The 22,142-nt window shown below is 35.6% G+C and overlaps 2 pseudogenes; both read left to right on the forward strand.

The window, feature by feature from the left end:
- The first annotated feature begins 13,014 nt into the window (after positions 1 to 13,014).
- On the forward strand, positions 13,015 to 16,775 carry LOC100249568 (cysteine-rich receptor-like protein kinase 10; annotated as a pseudogene).
- A 1,510-nt stretch (positions 16,776 to 18,285) lies between these two features.
- Positions 18,286 to 20,724, forward strand: LOC100254680 (cysteine-rich receptor-like protein kinase 10; annotated as a pseudogene).
- The last annotated feature ends 1,418 nt before the right edge of the window (positions 20,725 to 22,142 follow it).

Here is a 22,142-nt window from a genome sequence, read left to right on the forward strand (position 1 = left end):
GGGGGGGGGTGAATAGGGTGATGATCTCTTTTCGCAAATTTAAACAAGTGAATGCAAGAGACAATTATATGCAAGTATATAATAATCAATATATAGACAATTGCATATAAATTAAAGAGTAGGGAAGAGATAATGCAAACACAAGAGTTTATAGTGGTTCGGTACAACCCGACCTACATCCACTCTCCTCTAGCTTCAATCCCAAGCTTGAGGTTCCACTAATCCAAGGCTTCCAAACCAAGCCTTCAAGCAATACAATTGGATTATGGTTCCAATTCACCATCTTGGACTTTTGGCTCTAAACACCCTTTACACTTCTCAAGAGATATCCCACTCTTGAACAACCCCTCAAGTGATACCTCACACTTGAGAAACTTCCTCTCAAAGATTTACAAATGAATGATCTCTCAAAAATCCTAGCACAAGAACTTTAAACTCAAATGATACAAGAAAAACTAGGATTGAAAGGTGCACTAAAGATATGCAAGTTTTGAAACAATGGTGCACTAAAAAATACTCTTCCAAGGCTCAAATATAATCAAGAAAGATTTGGGAAGGTTAAGCTCATGAAACAATGAAGATTGGAGCCTTTTTATAAAAGAAAAAAAGTCAAACTAGCCGTTGGGGGTTCGACCGGTCGAGCTAGGGGTCGACCGGTTGACTAGCCGTTAGTATTTAATGCTTGGTAGGTGACCGTTGGGCTTCAACCGGACCTCAACCGGACCTTGACAAGACCTCAATTGGTTGAGGTTCAACCTTGACCGGGAAGAGAAGGCCATTGGGAGAGAGAGAAACTTTTTAGCCTCCCTCAACCGGTCCTCGACCGGATGAGCACAACCGGTCCTCGACCGGATGAGCACAACCGGTCCTCGACCGGATGAGCACAACCGGTCGACCAGTTGAACCAGTTGAGCCATTTTATTGGCTCAACACCCAACCTTTTTCAACTTAAAACCTTTTAACACAAGTTTGAAAATCATTTAACACAAGGTTTTAGTTGAAAACATGAAATCATCCAATTCTTAAGATATTTAAAACAATATTACTCTTGGATGATTTTGGTGCATAAATAAAGAATGAAATGCATGAAAGTCCTAGTGCACCAACAACCTTACAAAGAGATCTTATGAAGCTTTGGTCTTGAAAAACTCTTCTCTTTAAGGTGGACTTCTTCTTCATGATTTCTCCTTGGCATGATTTGTCTTTATGATTGCCACTTTGGAAATCATCTTGCCTAATCATACTTGAAATATGATCATTAGTTCTAAACCTTGTTTTGTTATCATCAAAATCAAGATTAACCAAACCTTGGTTTCACAAAGATCACTTGTAAAGTCTGAGTCAACATAGCCTTTGACAACGAGTAATTCTGATATTTCAAAACATAATGCAACAATTGAGGTACCTTTGATGTATCTAAGGATCCTCTTAACTATATTCCAATGCTTTTTCCCTAGATTTTGCATGAACCAACTTACTACTTCCATTGCTTGTACAAAGTCTTGTCTTGTACAAATCATAACAAACATTAAGTTTCCCACTACTGATGCATATAGTGTTCAAAATATTTCCATCCTTTTCGCTTCATTACTAGGACTCATACTTGAGGATAATTTGTAATTCACAAGAAGTGGGGTAGAAATTGGCTTACAATCATGCATGTTGAAGCAATGTAAAATTTTCTTCAAACAGTTTTTCTACGAGAGCCAAATCTTCTTTCTTTGTCTATCTCGGTGAATTTGCATCCCTAGAATCTTGTTTTTTGGTCTTATATCCTTCATCTCAAACATCCTAGCCAACCGTGCCTTTAATTCTTGGACTCAATTTTTGTTGGGGCTTACAACTAACATGCAACTAACATGTCATCCACGTACAATAACAAGATAATAAAATCATCACCCTTAAACCTCTTATAATATATACAATGATCTTAACTGAGTGTATTGTATCTAAGGCTTAATATGAAGGAATCAAATCTCTTGTACCAACATCTTGGCGCCTGTTTTAGACCGTATAGAGATTTGGTTAACCTATAAACCAAGTTCTCTTTCCTATTTTCTTCAAACCTTTTCGGTTGGAGCATATAAATTTCTTCTTCAAGCTCTCCATCAAGAAACATAGTTTTCACATCTAACTGCTCAAAGTGAAAATCAAATATAACACACATAGCTAGGGCTACTTAAATCAATGTAAGTCGAACATTTGGAGAAAATATCTTGTTGAAATCAACACCTATTTTTAGAGCATATCCTTTAACCACCAGTCTTGCACGATACCGTTCTACTTTATCATTACTATCATATTTGATCTTATAAACCCACTTGTTTCCAATAGTTTTTTTTTTCCAGGTGGTAGTAACACAAGTTTCCATATTTGGTTCTTATGCAAGGCTTCAACATCTTCTTGCATTATTGCCATCCATAAAGATGAATCTGAATTGTTTATGACCTCCTGATAATTTGAAGGTTCTCCATCTTCTGTAAGAAGACATGCAATATGCAACATCGGTTGCTATAACAAACACTGAGTGCTAGGAAGGTTCTCTTCTTTCTCGGATTGATCGCTGCACTTCAGGTATCTCATACTCAACTGGTACTTGTTCATTATGCTTTGAAACTATTTCAGAAGATTCTGGTTGTTCTTGTTCTGGCTGTTTGTTTCCAATGAAACTTATAGTATCTGGATTTTTTTATCAGTGTGTTATCTCTTTTTTCACTTTGTAGCATGTCTTATACAAAGATGGCATATTTGTTGATGATAACCTTGCGGGCAATGAGATCCTACAGATGATACCCCTTTACTCCATCAGCATACCCAAGAATATGCATTTTTTGGATTTTGGATCCAACTTTGTTCTTTCTTGGTCATTATACATCACATAAGCAGGACACCCAAATATGTACAAGAAGGAATAGTCTATTAGCTTACTAGTCCACATCTCCATAGGTGTCTTCATCTCAATTGCTGTTGATGAAGACCTATTAATTATATAGTAGGCAGTTTTGGTTGCTTCAGCCCAATATGTTTTGGGTAGTCCTGTAGTTTTCAACATAGCTCTCATTCTTTCTACGAGAGTTCTATTTGTTTGCTCTGCTATGCCATTTTGTTGTGAAGTGTAAGCAACAATCTTTTGTCGTTGTATGCCTTCTTGACTACAAATGCATCAAACTCTTGGTTACAGAATTCTCCTCCATTGTTTGTCCTCAAACATTTAATCTTCTTTCCCATTTCAAGCTCCTTCTATGCTTTAAAGGCTTTGAATAGTGGAAAAACATCTGACTTTCTCTTAATGGGGTACACCCAACATCTTTTGGAATAATCATCTATAAACAACACCAAATAGTTTGCTCCCCTAAGAGATGTGACCAGTGATTTCCAAACATCAGAGTGAACCAAGTATAAAATGTCCTTACTTCTTACAGTAGATCCATTGAATCTTAATCTATGATGTTTACTGATAACATAGTGCTCATAGAATGGTAGACTTACAGTTTTGAGTTTAAGAAGCAACTTTTGATCAGAGAGAATTTTCAATCTCTTTTTTGACATGTGAGCCACCTCATTGTTAATTTTTCTCCAGAGTTTGCAACAAAAGTCTCTGCGTCTTGATATGTCTTCCTATGCAACATGTACAAATTTGCAGCAATCTTCTCTACCTTCATCACCACAAACGTACCTCTAATAACCTTCATGATTCCCCTTTTAACATGGAATTCATATCTAAGGTCATCCAGTTGTCCCATTGATAACATATTTTTCTTTAAGCCTTTTACATGTCATACCTTTGGAATAGTGCGAATCACACCATCATCCATCTTTGCTTTGATGGAGCCAAAGCCAACAATCTCCAAGGCATGATCATTACCCATGTACACTGATCTTCCTGAGATAGGTTCATATTGGTGAAACCATTCTCTATGAGAAGTCATGTGCCATGTTGCTGTTGAGTCAATTGACCTAACTTCAACATATCATTTTCTGCCCTTCGTAATTGTTGTTGCCTCATTGTACAAGATTTCACCTACATCCGAAGTACTTGCTACATAACTCTAAGCATTTGATGGCTTAAATTTTTCTCTTTCATGTTTTTCTCTACCCCTCCTTTGTAGTGCCCACACTCCTTTTTTACGTGCCCTTGCTTTTCATAGTGATAACATTTAAGTGATATGGTTGCAAAGATATCAGATTTTGGCATGGCAAGGGTTTTTGGTGAAAATCAAAATGCAGCTAATACTCGTAGAATTGTAGGAACATAGTGAGTCTACTCCCCTGCCTTTCACATAACTCTGATAACTTAATATGGTAGAAAACAAAGTAATGGGCATCACTTGCAACAACGAATACATGGTCTCTGAGTATGCAATGAAGGGAATGTTCTTTGTGAAATATGATGTATTCAGCTTTAGTGTTATCTTGCTTGAGATCATCAGTGGGAAAAGAAAATAGTGGCTTCTACCTCACGGGACATGCTCACACATTCTCAGCATAGGTTATTTTTTTTGTCTTTGGTCTACAATTAGGATTTTCTAATGTAATGTACTTTTTATCTAAGATACAATTCAATGAGTTGCAAATGCACATGCATAGAAACTATGGAATGAAGGAAAATAATTGGAATTTGGACATCATTTGCTGACAAAATCATGCCCCACAGAAGTTGTTCGGAGATGTATCCATATTGGGTTTTTGTGTGTTCAGGAAAATCAAGCAGACAGACCCATAATGTCATTTGTGGTTGTTCTGTTGGAAAGTAAATCAATTGCTCTTCCTGAACCAAGACAACCACCATTGTCTGTTGGCAGAGCTGTTCAGTTTAATCAATCTCCCACAACACCTCACTTTGTAAACGAGCTCACTATTTCTAGTCTTCTGCCATGGTGATAGCAACCAGCATTCCCATTGCTTTCTATTGTTGGTAATTGTTCTATGAATTTCCAACAAATTCTAAATATCAGTTTCCATTGATTGTGATTTACTTTTATATGGCATGTAACAATATCTAGTATTACCCCTCTAATAGATATCTTCAGTTCTAATTTCTATCTTAAACTTTGAAGGAGGATTTTTCCCCTTTGTAGCATTTCTTCATATTGTTATGCAACTTTTGAACAATTCTTACATATATTTTCAAAATGAAAAGGCCATATAAATAGAATATAATCATTCCCATATAGAAAGAACAATTTTTTTTTTTTTTTTTTTTTGTTGTTGATAACGATAAGCCTCAAATATTCACACATATTGGTGGAAGCAAAAGATCACCAACCAAACGGAAAAGAATGAATGTCTAAAAATGGATGATTGCGAGAGAAAGGGTTGTTTTAATTATCCATCCATTAATGTAGCTGGAAGATGGTGACTTGATATTGCTAAAGTCACTATCGGACAACCTGTAGAAATTAACTTGAGGATGTTGACTAGTAAAATGTGGATGAAAAGTGATGCAGGACCACATACACTCCCAAAAGATTAAGCTAATAGGGGTAAATGTAGCCTCACATATACCCCCACTCAATTGTTGATGCTCACGTCAACGAGCACTAGGTGAGCTAGGCTCGGATACCAAATGATGCAAGATCACATACACTCCTAAAAGCTTAAGGTAACGGGTTAGAGGTAGCCCCACATATGAGGCCCAATAAACTTTAGTAATAGGTCGATGTGGGACATTGGACTTCCGTTCATCCTACATAAAAAAGGCTAGTCAGTAGTAATGCTAACAACAACCATTGTTGAATATTTAAGAAATATACTCTATTGACTGAGATTTTATTCAAGCTGAGATTTATGCAAGCCTTATCAGTCTCTTTCCATATCCTTATTTTCAACAATAATCATTTTTATCTTACCTAACCAGGGAAAATTATTGTTTTTATAGTATAGAGCAACAAAGACTCGAAGCAACAAAGATTTAAACTAGAAAAAAGAAAAAGTCAGAGTTGATTTGATCTATATATGGCTTCAGTTATGTAGCTCTATCTACCAAACATTGGATTGAGTCTTGACCACTTGATTCCTCTCCTGCTTACTGTCATGTCATTTATAAAGGAAAGAGAGAAGAAAAAACCTACATTTGAATGTAGGATATGACATAATTAGTGTTCACCATGCATCAAGTTTTATAATATTTGAGTTCATTATAAACTTTTATTAGAACATAACTACCACATCATTCATGAAAAGATTAAAACATCGACTTTATCTTTAGTTCATTATAGTTTGTTGATTTCATATATATTAATCCTAATTGAGTAACATTATAATTTTTTTTAGAATTTTTAAAAGACTATGAAAGTCTGCAGCAAAATCAATTAATATTTTGTTAGAATTAATATTGTTCTGCTGTGTTCCATACAATGACACTGGAGTCCAACTTCTTTGGGTGAAAGTATGGCCTGTTCCAGTTAAATTTAATATTTGAAGCATAGACAACTTCCTGGAAAAAATCTATAGTCAATTGGCCACAAATAGCCTACAACCTTGATGAATATTTTACCAGACTCTGTCTTGAAACTAAAGTCAAATTTGTCTTTGATTTTTCTAAGCACACAAAAAATTTCCAAGAAACTCAGGTTTCTAAGGACCAAATATTGGTCCTAAGATCAAGAAAAACAATTTTCGGGAAAATCCAATTGATTATTGACCTGTTTATAGTCTAAAGGGATAAGGAAAACTGGGCATAAGTGTTGTCTAGACAGTTCTCAAAAAAGGAAAATATGGTGTCCTCCCAAAGTGTGTCAAAAACCATTTAATTGCTTTTCATTTATTCTGTTCTTGTTGGCTTTCCTGATCTCGTCTGTGTTGATCCTCCTTATAATGTTTGTTCTGTTGATCTTAGATTAAACACTTATGCAGAATATATATTTTTAGGCTGCTAGAACACACATTTTATTGATGAAGAGTGTTGAATTTATACATGAGCTTGTAATTGAAATGACATTAGAATAGCAAAAAATCAAGCTACTAGATGATGAACAACTACTTCCTATAAAATAGAAACCAAATCTTGACCAAATAAAAACAAGAAAATATTTGGATGTTGCAAATTTTGTGCAAGACTCCACCTGCAATATTTAACTTCAAAATTCAAATTCCAGCAGTTACTAAGGAAAAATTCAAAATTCAACACTCCTCCTTGACTTAGTAGATGCAAACTCCAAGTCTTCCATGTAGAAACTCAAACCTTGCTTTAGGAAGAGGTTTAGTGAATATATCAACATTTTTACTCTCCCTGTTGCAATAGACTAGCTGTGCATCTCCTTCCTTCTGCACTTCTCTCAGAAGGTATAGTTTAATCTTGAAGTGCTTTATATTACCATGAAAAACTGGGTCATTGGCAATAGATATAGCAGCTAGGTTGTCAACAAACACTTGAGTACTCATTTCATGTCCAAATCTATCAACAACTTCCTAAGCCATAAAACTTGATTTATAGCAGCAGTAGTAACAACATACTCCGCCTTAGCCATGGGTTGAGCCATAACTTCTTGTTTCTTTGTACTCCAAGAAAATATACTAGAACCAAAACTAAAACAGTAGCCTGAAGTACTTCGCATATCATCAACACATCCAACCCAATCGCTATCGGAATATCCATGAAGAATGAAATTTTTAACTTGACTGAACTTAATACCATAATCAATTGTACCTTTAACATATCTCAACACATGTTTTGTTGCCTGAAAATGAATTTCACTTGCACAATGCATGTACCTCGAAAGTAGACTTACGACGTACATTATATCCAGTCTTGTTGCAGTCAAGTACATTAGGCATCCGATCATACTTCTAAAAAGTCCTTCATCAACCTTTTCAACACCATTTTCCTTACAAAACTTCTCTTTTTGGTTCATAGGAGTTGATGTAGGCTTGCATTCTTCCATTATGAATTTCTTCAATATTTCTTTTGCATATTTTTTTGACAGATGAAAATATCATGTTGCTGCTGATGTACTTCTATTCCCAAGAAATAAGTCATCTCTCCAAAGTCTATCATTTCTAGGACTTGCTTCATTTTAGCCTTGAACTCATTGACCAGCCCCACATTGTTTCCTGTTACAAGCAAGTCATCAACATACAAAGAAACAATTAGAATATCTTCTTTAATCTTCTTGATGTAGAGAGTAAATTCACTCCAACTCTTTTGAAAGGCTAAGGTAAGCAGATGGACATCAATTTTGCTATACCAAGCTCTTGGGGCTTGTTTCAAGCCGCACAAGGCATTTTTTAGAAGGTAGACTTTATCTTCTTTTCTCTTGACATAAAATCCTTTTGGTTGTTCAACAAAAATCTCCTCCTCTAGATAGCCATTTGATTACTACCAAAAAGTGCTATTTTGTAGATCTAATTATAATGGTTTTAAGCACCTTTAAGTAGTAATCATATTCATTTATCCCAATTAATTCATTAAGGTCCTTAGTAATTGGTTTTAACCATTTTGTGGCAAGTTTACATGTTTTTATTAGCTTATGAACCAATTCAAGCATGCCAATTGATGGAGTAGCTATTTGGGCGAGTTAAGCAAGGATTTTGGACAATTACAGGCTTGAATTTCAAGTGGAAACACGAGCACAAGCAATGGAGAAGAGGAAAACAGAGTGAAGAAAACAGCTGCAGTCTTCTTTCGCACTTTTGAAGCACTTCCCGAAGTCTATTTTTTGCATGCTATATACCTTTTGAAAGCTTAGGAAGTCAAGAATCCAACGCTTCAAACTGTGTATGATTTGGAGCTGAAATGAGGAAGATATGGCCTTCGGAAGACAACTGCATCATGTCAAATGACCAATTTCGCAAGGAGATTTTCTTCATGGTGCGAAATTTTGCCATTTCACACCATGAAGACCCACCTTGCGAAAATTTCACAGGTGGATTTAGGCACATTGCGAAATTCCTTTGAATCCCCTGTTTTGAGACGTTGTTGATGTTATTCCACTGCCGGTTCTCCAAGATATTTTGCTTGGCTTTTAGCTTTGTAAATACCTATTTTACCCTTGTAATCAACCAATGAATAGGCTGCTTTTGTAATAGCTCTTGTAATTTAGCTTGTTATTGTCTTTAAATAGAGGTGAAGAGCCTCAAACACGCATCATCTAATCTTGTAACCTGTAACTTTATAAGTTATAAGAGCACTTTTGTTCATACTTTTCTTTTCTCTTTTCTTTCTCATTTTCTTAGTAGCCAAACATCCTTGGAGGATGAAATCCCCAAGGATGAGAGGCTAAAACCTTTTAGTTTCTTGAATTAATGGATGCCATGTGAAGCTCTCGTGTCAGGATGGAGATTTCCAAGCCATGAATGTAAGTAGCTGAGCGTCATAAATGTTTTCATTCAAAGTAAAGCTTTTAATCCCTCTGACTTGCTTTGAATGGCCAATACTTGATAACCTTTTGGTCTCAGTGGATTCTTATTGTTAGATCCACTGATGTTCATTAGTTATCTCCTACGAGCCATTGTATTGCAAGTCGAGGAGATGACCTATATCATTAAAAGAGCATTTATGAGGTTCAACTACCCTTTTTGTAAGTTTTCAAGGACTAAAACTCAATTGTTAAACTCATACCGGTTCGGGAAGTAAGCATCACCTTAGTTGCTTCCCCAACTCGAGGTGAAGAGTCCCAAAATCTCCATTTTTACACAGTGAGTTAAGCATGGCTATCCAAAGCTTTGAGAAACTTCTTTTTCCATCTTTTAACCTATTTTCATGTTAGTTTAGTTTACAACACCTTTATCTTTTTATGTTTTCATCTTAACCTAATTTTTATTAAGAAAAGTTCACTCCATCCTCCGAACTTCACCAGTTAAAGTAAAAACCCTTCCCAGTGTTCGATCCTAGAGCCACTATGCTATAGTAGCTTTGCTACTTTAGTGTAAGGACCTTAGGTATAAATTTTGCTGATACCCTTACATGCCAAGCTACCAAGAGTCGGGTTGTCACCATTTAAAAAGGCTAACTTCACAGCCAGCTAATAAATCTTCCATTCTTTTTGTGCTGTAATTGCCAACAACATTCTAATTGTGTCTAAACAAGCTACCGGTGCAAAAGTTTCAAAAAAATCCACACCAAACATTTGTTCATAACCTTTAACAACCAACCTTGCCTTATACTTGTTTATAGAACCATCAGGATTGAGTTTGGTTCTATAAACCCATTTAACTCCGATAGGTTTTTTGTGTGAAGGTCTGTCCACCAGCTCCCACATGTTGTTTTCTCAATCATATTTAGCTCGCCTTGCATTGCAACCCGCCATTTTTCATCTTCAATTGCTTCTTCAAACCCTACTGGTTCAAGGACAACAACATTACAGTAAATATCAGAGAGTTTTCGGGTACCTCTAATTGGAAGCTCATCAACATTTTCATCATTATACTGCTGCATCTTTTCATCCCAACTCCATTTTTCTATTTCCAAAAACTTGACATCTCTACTTACCACAATTTTATTAGTTTGTGGTAAGTAAATTCTATAAGCCTTTGAAGTGTCACTGTGTCCGACGAAAATTCCTATCTCTGATTGTTTATCTAGCTTGTCCCTTTTCACCTTAGGAACGAAATAGAAACATAAGTAACCGAATCTTTTCAAATTCATTACTTTAGGTTGATAATCAAACCAAGCTTCGAAAGGGGTTTGCTTCTTTAATGCTTTTGTTGGCAATCTATTCAGCAAATATACTGCTGTACTTGCAGTTTCAGCCTAAAATTTTTTAGGCAGATTTTTTTCATGCAGAAGACATTTTGTCATCTCCAAAATCGTTCTATTTTTCCTCTCCACGACTCCATTTTGTTGTGGATTATATGGCGCAGTGAGTTGGTGAACAATGCCTGCATTCCCTTTCAAGGATGACGTCTTTTGAGGTCTACCAACATCAGTATCCACTAATTGCAGTTTTTGGGTTGCTCTCCAGGATGTTTTCTTTGGAAAAGGAAGTTTAATTTGCTTCCCATATTGACAAGTAACACATATATAAAGATCTTTTTCTAAGTTAGGAAGTCCTTCAACTATTTGATTTTTCTTCATGTAGAGCATAACATCATGATGAAAGTGCTCGAGCCTTCTGTGCCAAAACTTGGTTGTGCTATCTTGTTGTAAAAGAACAACATGCTCCTCTTCCAGTAAATTCAAGGCAAAACTCTTGCCCTTCATTTTTATGTTAAACACCTCTTTGCCTTCAGCATCATTGATAATGTAGTTCCTATCTTGAAAATAAACTTTAAATCCTTTATCAATGAGCTTTCCAACACTGAGTAAGTTTTGGTCAATGTTAGGCACAAACAAAACATCATAAATGAGTTTCAAACCTGTTTGGCTTTTGATAGCAATCGTTCCTTTGCCCTTCACTAGAATATACTCACCATTTCCAATTCTGACTTTGGAAATAGTCGTTCTATCAAGTTCTCTAAAAAGATCTTGATCATTTATCATGTGGTTTTTACAACCACTATCCACAAGCTAGCTTTCAAAGGTGCTTTTATTAGCAAAACACGTTGTTGCAAACAATTGCTCTTCCTGGCATTGGTCAACTGCTGCACTAGTTTCTTTCTACTGTTGATTTTTTCAAATCCTTTCCACATGTCCTTGTTTACCACACTTGTTGCATTTCACATTTGGTCTCCACCAACATTTTTGTGGAGAATGATTTGTCTTTTTACAATGAGGACAAGGTGGAAAAACTCCATTTTTTTTGGTTGTTGCTGCTTGGTTTGTTGTTGTTCTTCTTGTTCTTCTTTCCATTTTTATGGCCTGCATTTTTCTGCATTCTTACTTGAAATGCTCTTTCTACATTATCTCCTTGTCTCATGAGTCTTCTTTGTTCCATGGCCTCCAAGGAATGTAATCATTATGTTAAGCTAAAAGTTGACAGGTCCTTTGAATTCTCCAAAGAGGAAATTGTAGTTTATATTTCTCAGGAAGTGTAACCAATATCTTTTGAATAATCTTCTCATTGGAAAATTCTTTTCCAAGCAGCTTAACTTTATCGGCTATTGAAAGAAGTTGTGTAGCATAGTCTTTAACAGCATCAGACTCCTTCATTTTCTTCATTTCAAATTCTCAAATAAAGTTCATCACTTGCATGTTCTTGATTCTTTCATCTTCTTTGTATTCCTCCTTGAGATACTCCCAAATTTCTGTAGCTGAATCAATTTTCATGATTTTGATGAGAATTGATGGTGAAATTGCAGCAAACAAGCAAGCCTTCACTTTAGCCTTTCTTGTCTTTCTTTCTTTATGCAACTTCATTTGAGCCACAGTTGGATTGGCTCCCAAGGGAGGAACTTCATAATTTTCTTCCACTGCTTCCCAAACATCAAGTGCTTGTAGATGAATTGTCATTCTAACAGCCCAAGTTTCATAATTGTCTCCATCAAGAATTGATGGTGCAGTTGTGAGACTTGACTCCTCCATTGCTAGATGATTTTAGAAGGTGTTTGGGTTCACTCGTGGTGTTTTGGGTTCACTCACCTCACGGGTCTTTAGGTGTTTAGGCCCTCTCAAGGCATTCAGGCTCACTCAACTCATGGGCCCCTCAAGATAACTTATGCTCTAATACCACAATGTTGACCTTAGATTAAACACTTATGCATAATATATATTTTTGGGCTGTTGGAACACACAATTTATTGATGAAGAGTGCTGAATTTATACATGAGCTTGTAACTGAAATGAAATTAGAATAGCAAAAAATCAAGCTACTAGATGATGAACAACTACTTCCTATAAAATAGAAACCAAATCTTGATAAAATAAAAACAAGAAAATATTTGGATGTTACAAATTTTGTGCAAGACTCCAACTGTAATATTTAACTTCAAAATTCAAATTCTAGCATATACTAAGGAAAAATTCAAAATTCAACGTGTTCAACCACCACGAGTTAATAGTCTATTTCAAAGTAATCTTGAAAATCTCCTTGATTCCTTACCTTCTAAAGCTTTTGTCTCCCACTTTGACAATACCTCCATTGGAAATGGCCTAAACAGAGTTAATGGTGCCTTTCTGTGCCTCAATTATATTACAAAATGACCAATGCAGAAACTGCATATGATGTCAAGAAACTTTATCCAAGCATGAGTAAGCCATCGTATGGGAGGAAGAATGCCAAATGCTCTATTCTAATGAAACATTCTTAGGCCATTTGAGTACTACAAGAAACATGCTGCTAGATGATAAGAAGAATGTTTCAGACTTAGATTCAAAATAATTGAGATTTAAATATGTTGTGAACGATACCTTACAGAACCTTATCAAGCAAGCAACTTTCAATTCTTCAACTGACATGTATGCCACCAAACTAGTAGTCTTTACAGATATAGATACCTTATATGCTTTAGTGCAATGCACTCCAGACTTGTCGCCAGATAACTGTAGTATATGCCTTAAGACTGCCACAACAAAAATCTTAGCGGTCTATTATTTTTCACAGGGCGCAAGGCTTCTCAGTTGTAGTTGCTATCTAAGGTATGAGTTCTACCCCTTTTATGAAGGTGCAATTGAGCCCAAAGCTCTTGTTTCTCCACAAAATCCGGGGGCAAGGAAAAACAAGTATTTGTAGATAGTCAAAATCTTTACCATTATAGTTTTCATTAAATGAAATGAGATCAATGATAAACAACAAATGAAGTTTTGGATTTTTAATCATGCGTTTTTTCAAATGCAGATGGAAGAAGGAAAATAGGGATGACTCTAATCATTACAAGTGTATTAGTATCTTTGGTTATGGCAACTTTGGCTTTCTATGTCTATTGTCTAGCAACGAGGAATGGAAAGAAAAAAGTAATGATTGTACTAATGTATATTTTCATAAATAATTGTGGTTTCTCTCTACCTCATGGATCCCCTTGGTATTGACACACCCCATTCTCTTCCTTTTGTTTTAGAGAAAAAAAAAATCTAAATCGACAAGTTCAAAAACCTGATATTCACTACCCCACTTACACAGGTCCATATCAATTTCAAGGAAGGAAAAATCTAAATTCTCAGGAATTTCCTTTTATTGATTTAGCAACTATACATGAAGCTACTGATAACGTCTCTGAATTGAATAAGCTCGAACAAGGTGGTTTTGACCCTATTTACAAAGTAAAAAATGGCAAGGAAGTAGCAGTTAAGAGGCTTTCAAGCGATTCTAAGCAAGGTTAAGAGAAATTCACAAATGAAGTTCTATTAATAATGAAACTTCAACATAAGAATCTGGTCAGGCTTTTGGGCTTTTGTGTGGACAGGGAGGAAAAGATGCGTGTCTATGAATACATGCCCAACAGTAGCTTAGAAGTCTTCTTCTTTGGTTTGTATACATCATTTTGTTCTCTCTAAGTTCTTAAATTTTGGGTTTGAATTTGTTTTTGTTCAATACTAAAAGGCTTGCTTTAAAGAGAAACTGTCATTTTTTACTTTGTATGCTTAGATCCAAGGAGACGTGAACAACTTGATTGGAGAAGTAAACTTAATATTATTGGTGGAATTGCTCGAGGAATTCTTTATCTTCACAAAGATTCTCGACTTAGAATCATTCACAGGGACCTAAAAGCAAGCAATGTGGTATTGGACTGTGATATGAATCCAAAGATCTCTAACTTTGGAATGGCAAGGATCTTTGGAGGAAGTGAAGGTGAAACTAACACCGCTACAATAGTTGGAATACAGTAAGTCCTTAGTGATTAATTTTCAGTAGCTTTCCTTGCTGGTGATTAACTGTCTAAACAATAGATTGTATTGATTTTTTCAAGAAAATACCCATCACCATGCTATATGCTTAGCCCTGGCCATCCCCAACTTTGATTTCATCCATTTTTCTTTGGATAGTGGATATATGGCTCCAAACTATGTTATGGAAGGGCTATATTCAATTAAGTCTGATGTTTTTGGCTTCAGAGTTCTCTTGCTTAAGATCATGACTGAGAGAAGGAATGCTGGTTTCCATCTCTCCAAGCGCGCTCCTAGCCTCCTATCATATGTGAGTTTATCTGGATTAACTTAAACTATACTTTTCCAGATGATAATGCTATTTTATGTTATTGTGAGTGTTTAGCTAGGTTGGCTATTTCAGACAAAATTCCTAAGTGTCCCTAAACTCGGTTTACCAATCCCTCTTCAGACTACTTGACTTTGAAGACTAAGACTTTACTAAGAGGCTGAGGTATGTAGCCGAGTGTGTGGTGATTGAATGTGAATCAACCTTGTTTTTAATCTTTAAATGTCTTAGAAACCTGGGAGAAATGGTTTTTGGTGCAAGACTGTTTTTTCCCTTGTTTCTGGATCGATCCAGGTGTAGGGGCAGATCGATCCAACCAACTTGTTTTTTAGATCAAATCTCAACCATTAGATTAAGGGTTTCTTTTTACACTTTAAAAAACAATATTCTCTCATTTTTTGGGTAGAGATTGTAGAAAATGTTGAGAGAGTTACAACCACTCCATGCGTTCTTCATTTTCTCATATTTTTCCCTAATTTGGGGGTTTTTGATTGCAAAGAAAATCCACTTCTATTAATGTTTTCCAAACTAGTTTTTAATGGCTTTTCTTGAGCAATAAATGGGTTCATTAATTCCTTCATTCATATCTCAATCTTTCATTCTATTTGGATTTGTGCAAAAACCAATTTTCTTCTTGTGTGGATTCAAGAAGAGGCCAAGATTGAGCTTGGTGCAGACTCCAAGTGTGCTCCTAAAGATGAAGGTGAGAAGCTGAAAGTGAAGGTACTAGTCAAGTGGTTTGGGAAGGATTGGTTGGCTTGAGCTAGGTAAAACCTTGTACTCAGTTTTTATTCTTCATAGTGAAGTTTTTCAATCGGTGGTAGGCCCGTGGTTTTTGATCTCTTCGGAGGTTTTCCATATTAAAATCCAGTGTTAATTGTCTCTTTTTCTCACTCTACTCTTTGACTTAATTTCTGTTTTTGATATCATTGATTACTTGGGCATACGTGTTGAATGGAAGAAATATGAGGTGATATAAGTGTGATGATCCATGGAATATCCTTAATAATTTTTTTGCTCATTTTGGTTAATGATATCAAGAAGTAAATTGATATGAGTTGAGGAGATAATTGTTCTTTTGATTTATTTTTGAGGATTGGTGATACATTTGCATCTGTAAGACATTTATAAATTGTTGGGAGAGTGTTGGTGCATACATTCTTGCTTGTCGATGTTATGATTTGTTGAATAGTTGTTGGAAGAGAAATTTCTTGACATTAAGAAAGTTTAAAGTTAGGTAATCTTTGTTGGGAGAATTTTTAAATTGTTCTACAACACCGATTCACCCCCCTCTAGGTGTATTCCATTATTGAGATTCACCGTTTCAGTTTTGCTTTAGCCTGACCCCACTGAATGATGCTGCAGGCATGGCAACTATGGAATGAAGGAAAGGGGTTGGAGTTGATGGATCCATTATTGACTGAATCATGCTGCCCGGATGAATTTTTGAGATGCTACCATATTGGATTACTATGTGCTCAAGAAGATGCATTTGACAGGCCAACCATGTCATCTGTAGTTGTCATGTTGAAAAGTGAAACTGTGACCCTTCGCCAGCCTGAAGGACCTGCCTTCTCCATTGGGAGATTCACCGACTGCGATGAAAAAATGTCTGTGGTTGTCTGTCAATGGTTTGACAATTTCAAATATCGGGCCTTGCTGATGGAGCTGGTGAACAAGTACACAATTTCATCATATTGTGGACCGATATACACTAATATTGCTATCTGTAGTCAAATCCTTGTTGTCTTGTATAATTCAGAAAAGATCACTTTCATGAATACATTTGATCTCAGTTCCAGTTTCTAACTTGATTTTTGAAGGATGATTCATTTCAATAAACTGAAATGTTCCAAAGATTTCAAACAAGATCACCTACAATTTGTTCCATCATTCTTATGAGGGTCTATATTACACAAACAATTAAGCAGAAGAATAGGATAAGAACCGAACTCATAATTCTATGAAATGCACAATTATCAGGCAACAGGTTGTATTTGACTTCAGGAAAAGTGACTTAAAAGCTATTTTCATCTTCTCATGTATAATAAAACAGATTAAGGATGATGACAAACGAACACATTTCTTAAATGCAATGCAAAGTGGACCACAAAAGCTATTAAGCAGCCTCTTGCAGATACACACAATATCATAATCCACCATATGATCCAACAAGGCCAAGACTGGGATTGATATTCATTGCAAACCACAGAAGCATATCCAGAAACATTCAATTTAAAATATCTAATGGTGCTTGACGTTGGCAGAATTCATTAAGAAATATTATTAGTTGATTGATCTTTCCATGAAGCTGACTTAGGCTGGTTTTGTGATTCTTTAGAACCTCGTTCTCAATTTATCCTAAATTTCGCACTTGGGTTTGGTCAATGGTATTTGTTCTTGCAGCATATGCCCAAGAGCTGAAGCTTTGTCCTTTGGTGGGTTGTCCTACCTTAGCCCATCACATGGGCATTTTAAATGGATTTCAGTATGGTTCAAAGATGAAATTCAAAATTATATTCAACTTCATTTTTGGTTCATTACTTTCTGAAGAGACAAGAATCTCAGTCATTTGATATTGATATAAACTTCTGTTATACTTGGATACATTTCTTATATATTTGAGAAATTAATGGTTATTTTTATAATAGCAGTTGTCTCTCTAGATACTCTGCTATGCATTAGTATCATGTGGTACCTAACCCAGTGTCTCATCCTATGGTGTTGAAGGTTTAGTACCACAAAGCTGCAGGAAGACCTTGACTTCTCAATCCAAGTTGGTCATACCGGAAAACTTGTCTTCTGTGTATTAGATTAATGTCACCAATATAGCCACCCAACTACTATTATTTCTAGTAAATTACTCAGTTCCTGCAGGTTATGGACCATGAATTTCCCATGAATCAATAAGCCCCTTCTTGAACTCTCCTGATAGTAAACTATTATTTTTTTCACATACCAAGGGGAGAAGAACCGGCTTACTGAGATTTATTTATGATAAACTTTGGAAAATAATGTGATAATGAGTTCTTTATACAACAATGGTTGGTCAAGATTTTGAAATATATTGATGATCTCTGCCTAATTGCCATCATCATATGGCATACTTGGTCCTACCCTCAACTTTTTTTCCTGGCAGCTTCCTGCTTCAAGTATGGTTGTTTCTTCAAAATGTTGTTCAACTATACGCCAGCATTGGCCACACCCTTTTGTTCAAAAGATGACAGGTTATTTAGCATGATTAGAGCTCAATTTGTTGAGACGTGCTAACACTTTTCAAATCTTCATTTCCCTACTTTTTGGGGAAAGGTGTGATACAATGTGCTCCAAAAATATGAAGACCAATAAAGATTCGCTTTCAGCTATGCTATTGTTGCTTCCTTCCCTGGTTTTACTCCTTACCCCTGTTACTGGAGATCCTCTCGATAAAGTTTGTTCAAATAAGACCTACACACCCAATAGCCCATTTGAAAATAACCTGAAGGGCCTTCTCCGGTCTCTATCTTCCAATACAAATCTCACAGGTTTTAACAGTACCTCTGTTGGAAGTAATATTAATCAGGTTCATGGAAGAGCATTAATTGTAGAGGGGATGTTGCTGCTAAGGATTGTGAGAACTGTGTGGAAAATGCAAGCCAAGAAATCATGAAGGTTTGCAAGAGTGAAGAGGCAATTACATGGTATGAATTTTGCCAAGTCCAATATTCCTACCAGATGTTCAGCGTAAAGGTTTATACTGGAAAATATCCAGATTCAAATTCTCAGAAGAAATATGTTTCTGATCCAGGCCATTTTTATAGTGTTTTCAAGGATTTAATGGGGAACCTCACAAATGATGCTGCATTTGATCATGCTAAGCTCATGTTTGCAGTTGGAGAAACCAAATTGTTGAGGAATCTTACTATATATGGACTTGTACAGTATCCAGGGACCAACCTGGGGGTTTCTGTAGTAACTGTTTGATGTCTGCATTTGGAGATCTTTCAGGTTGCTGCAAAACTCATGAAGGTGGGACAATTCTTAGTAGGAGTTGTAACATGAGGTTTGAGGTTTACCGCTTTTACAAAGTCCCAACTGTCCATGGTAAGTTCCCTGTATCTTTAATTAACCACCTCATAGATGAATTGATTTCCCTAGGTGTATTGATTTGCATGTATAGATGATTCATTGTTCATGTATGTAAATTTTCTGTATTCGCCAAGGATTATTTATATTTGATCAAATTTAGGATGGAAAATGTCAAGGTTCAACTAGGTTATTATGTAAAATGATGCTCCACATCTACCTTTTCTAGATTTACAGAGTTGTCTGAAAAAGGTTTTATCATCAGACCTTGATTCCCTGCTTGGTTTTAGCATATAGTTTATAGTCCTTCATATGATATATGGAACCTATATAAGATTCAAGCTTTGTCCAGCAGGGGAATGGAAGCTACCAATATTTGCACTAGCAGTTCTTATCGACTCCTGCATTCTCTATTGTCGGAGGAGGAAGGCAACACAAAATGGCATGCTTATCAAAATGGAAAGCCCCTCTTAGTTAATATTGGAAATACAATCTATTAAATTTCTTGTCTTGTAGATGAGGAGAAAAGCCAACATACACTATTACATGAGTTGGCGATCCCCACTACAGTTGCAATGATACAAGAAGGCAGTTTACTCGGTCCTCAGGAATTGCCCTTCATGGACTTAGCAACTGTCAAGGCAGCTACAGACAACTTTTTATACTCAAACAAGCTCGGACAGGGTGGATTTGGCACTGTTTTCAAGGTGACTCCTCTTCTGGTTGAGCTTCATGGGCCTAGATGCCTTTTTCTGATGTGTGAAAATTCAAATAGAGCCTTTCAGGGTGTGCTACCAAATGGAATATAGATAGCAGTTAAAAGACTGTCAAGAAAATCATGGCAAGGGGCCGAGGAGTTCAAGAATGAGATCATACTAATTGCAAAACTTCAGGACAGAAAACTTGTGAGACTCTTGGGCTGTGGCATAGGGGGAGACGAAAAGCTGCTCATATACGAGTTCATGCCCAACAAAAGCCTTGACATCTTCATATTTGGTTTGTCCCTTGCACCATATTCCTTTTACTTTGCAGATATCTAGGCCTTTTAATTTGAGATGAAGAGAAAGGGTCACAACTCAATTGGGAGACACGCCATAACATCATCCATGGAATCGCTGGAGGACTTCTTTATCTCCGTGAGGACTCCCGGCTTAAAATCATTCACAGGGATCTAAAGCCCAACAATGTCTTACTAGACCATGATATGGTTCTCTTGCTTGAGATCATCAGCGGAAAAGAAACAGTGGCTTCTACCTCACACAGCTTGCTCCGACACTCCTAGCATATGTAGGTTCTCTTTATCCGCTCTAATTAGAATCTCCTAATCTATAAGCAAAACCTGCAAATGGATGTTTTCCCTCGAGAATTAGTTCAAAGAATTGTTAATGGACAGGCATGGTGGCTTTGAAATGAAGGAAACGAATTAGAATTAGTGGATTCTTTGCTGACAGAATCATGCCCCGCTGAGGAAATTCTTAGATGCGTTCATATTGGGCTTTTGTGTGTTCAGGAAGATCCAACAGACAGACCCACAATCTCATCTGTGGTTGTTCTGGTTGAAAGTAAATCAGTATCTCTTCCTGAACCAAAGCAACCCGCATTTTCTGTTGGCAGAGGTGTTCAGTTTGATCAATCTCCAAGCAGTAATCCCTCTACAAATCATCTCACTGTTTCTGGTATTTCACCCCGGTGAGGGCCACCAGCTTGCCCAGTGCACAGTTTTAGCTTACCATGATCACAGATTAACACACTTCTTTTTCTTCTTGTTCTCTTCTTTAAATTCCTGGATCAAGTAGGATATGGAACTCAAGCGTAAAGCTTGATGATCAGACTGGCTCAAGTTTAGTGAGCTTCATATTAGACATAAATTTCAAACATTTATATGGATCCTGAAAATTCAAAGCATAAGGAAAGTTCATTGTTTTTATCTTTAAATGAAAAAAAAAAAAAACCGAATCAGTAGACTTACTATCTGGATCATTGGAATGGTACGATAAAATCTACGTAATTGGATAAGGGTATAAATATAAAAGTCTTAAGATACAAATAAAATAAAACCAAGATATAAAAAGAACAAAACAAAGATAGAAAGTAATGGGATTGAGATTTGGGTACAAAATAATTTGACCTAAAGTATAAAGTATGTCCATGGCACAATGTGATTGATCCTATTTTATGAGAGGTACCGATTAGATAGATGGTGGAGTGAGACTCTATTTAAGCACATTTAATTTTAGTCTACAAATATAGATTCATCAAGTATTAGTTGGTATTTATTAAAATTTAAATACTATTAATTGTTATATATGAAGTAAATAATTTAATTTATTACTTTAAATTTAATATATTTTCAAATATTTTAAAATGTAAAATCAATTACAATAACAAAAAAGTTTATAATGATATTAATTAGTAGTAATTAGATAATAATTTAGGTTTTTAGTATTGTTTGGTTGTTAATAAAATATTTAAAAAAATTAGATTAAATTTTATTAATTATTTACTTATTTCTATATAGGTGTTGACCCGTGTTTTCCACGTGCGTTCTCATTCAAAGGCAAGACTAGCTAAAATTGAATTTTTTGAAAAAAAAAAGAGTTGAAGTTGCTACTTATTCTAGTTTTTTTTCTTTGTAAAGGAAAACAAAATAAGAAATAAAACACTATATGATTTATTATTTAGAAAAAATATGTCTACAAAAACCGAATATGAATTCGAGGATCAAGTTATTTATTGGAAATGTATGATGGTGAACCGTAACACCCCTCTAAACTCATATACGTACAATCTCTACTAAACTATGAAAGAAACTGTGACAATTAATAGACTGATCATGGATACCGATAAAAAGAAAGACACAAATCAATATAAAGGAAAATAGTGATAAAAGCAAATTATAAAAATATATAAAATAAATGACGATAATTATGCATATTGATTTATTAAGATGACTAAAGGAATTTAATAAAAGAAAATTTCAAAAATTAGTTTTTCAAGAGATTTCAAAGGAGTTTATTAAGAATAAATTTGAATTAATGATTTCAATTGATTTATTTACAAAAGTTTTTCAATTTGATTTTGTTTACAAATGAATTGATTTCTTTACAAACT

Source organism: Vitis vinifera, chromosome 3, assembly GCF_030704535.1.
Source record: "Vitis vinifera cultivar Pinot Noir 40024 chromosome 3, ASM3070453v1".
Lineage (NCBI taxonomy): Eukaryota > Viridiplantae > Streptophyta > Magnoliopsida > Vitales > Vitaceae > Vitis > Vitis vinifera.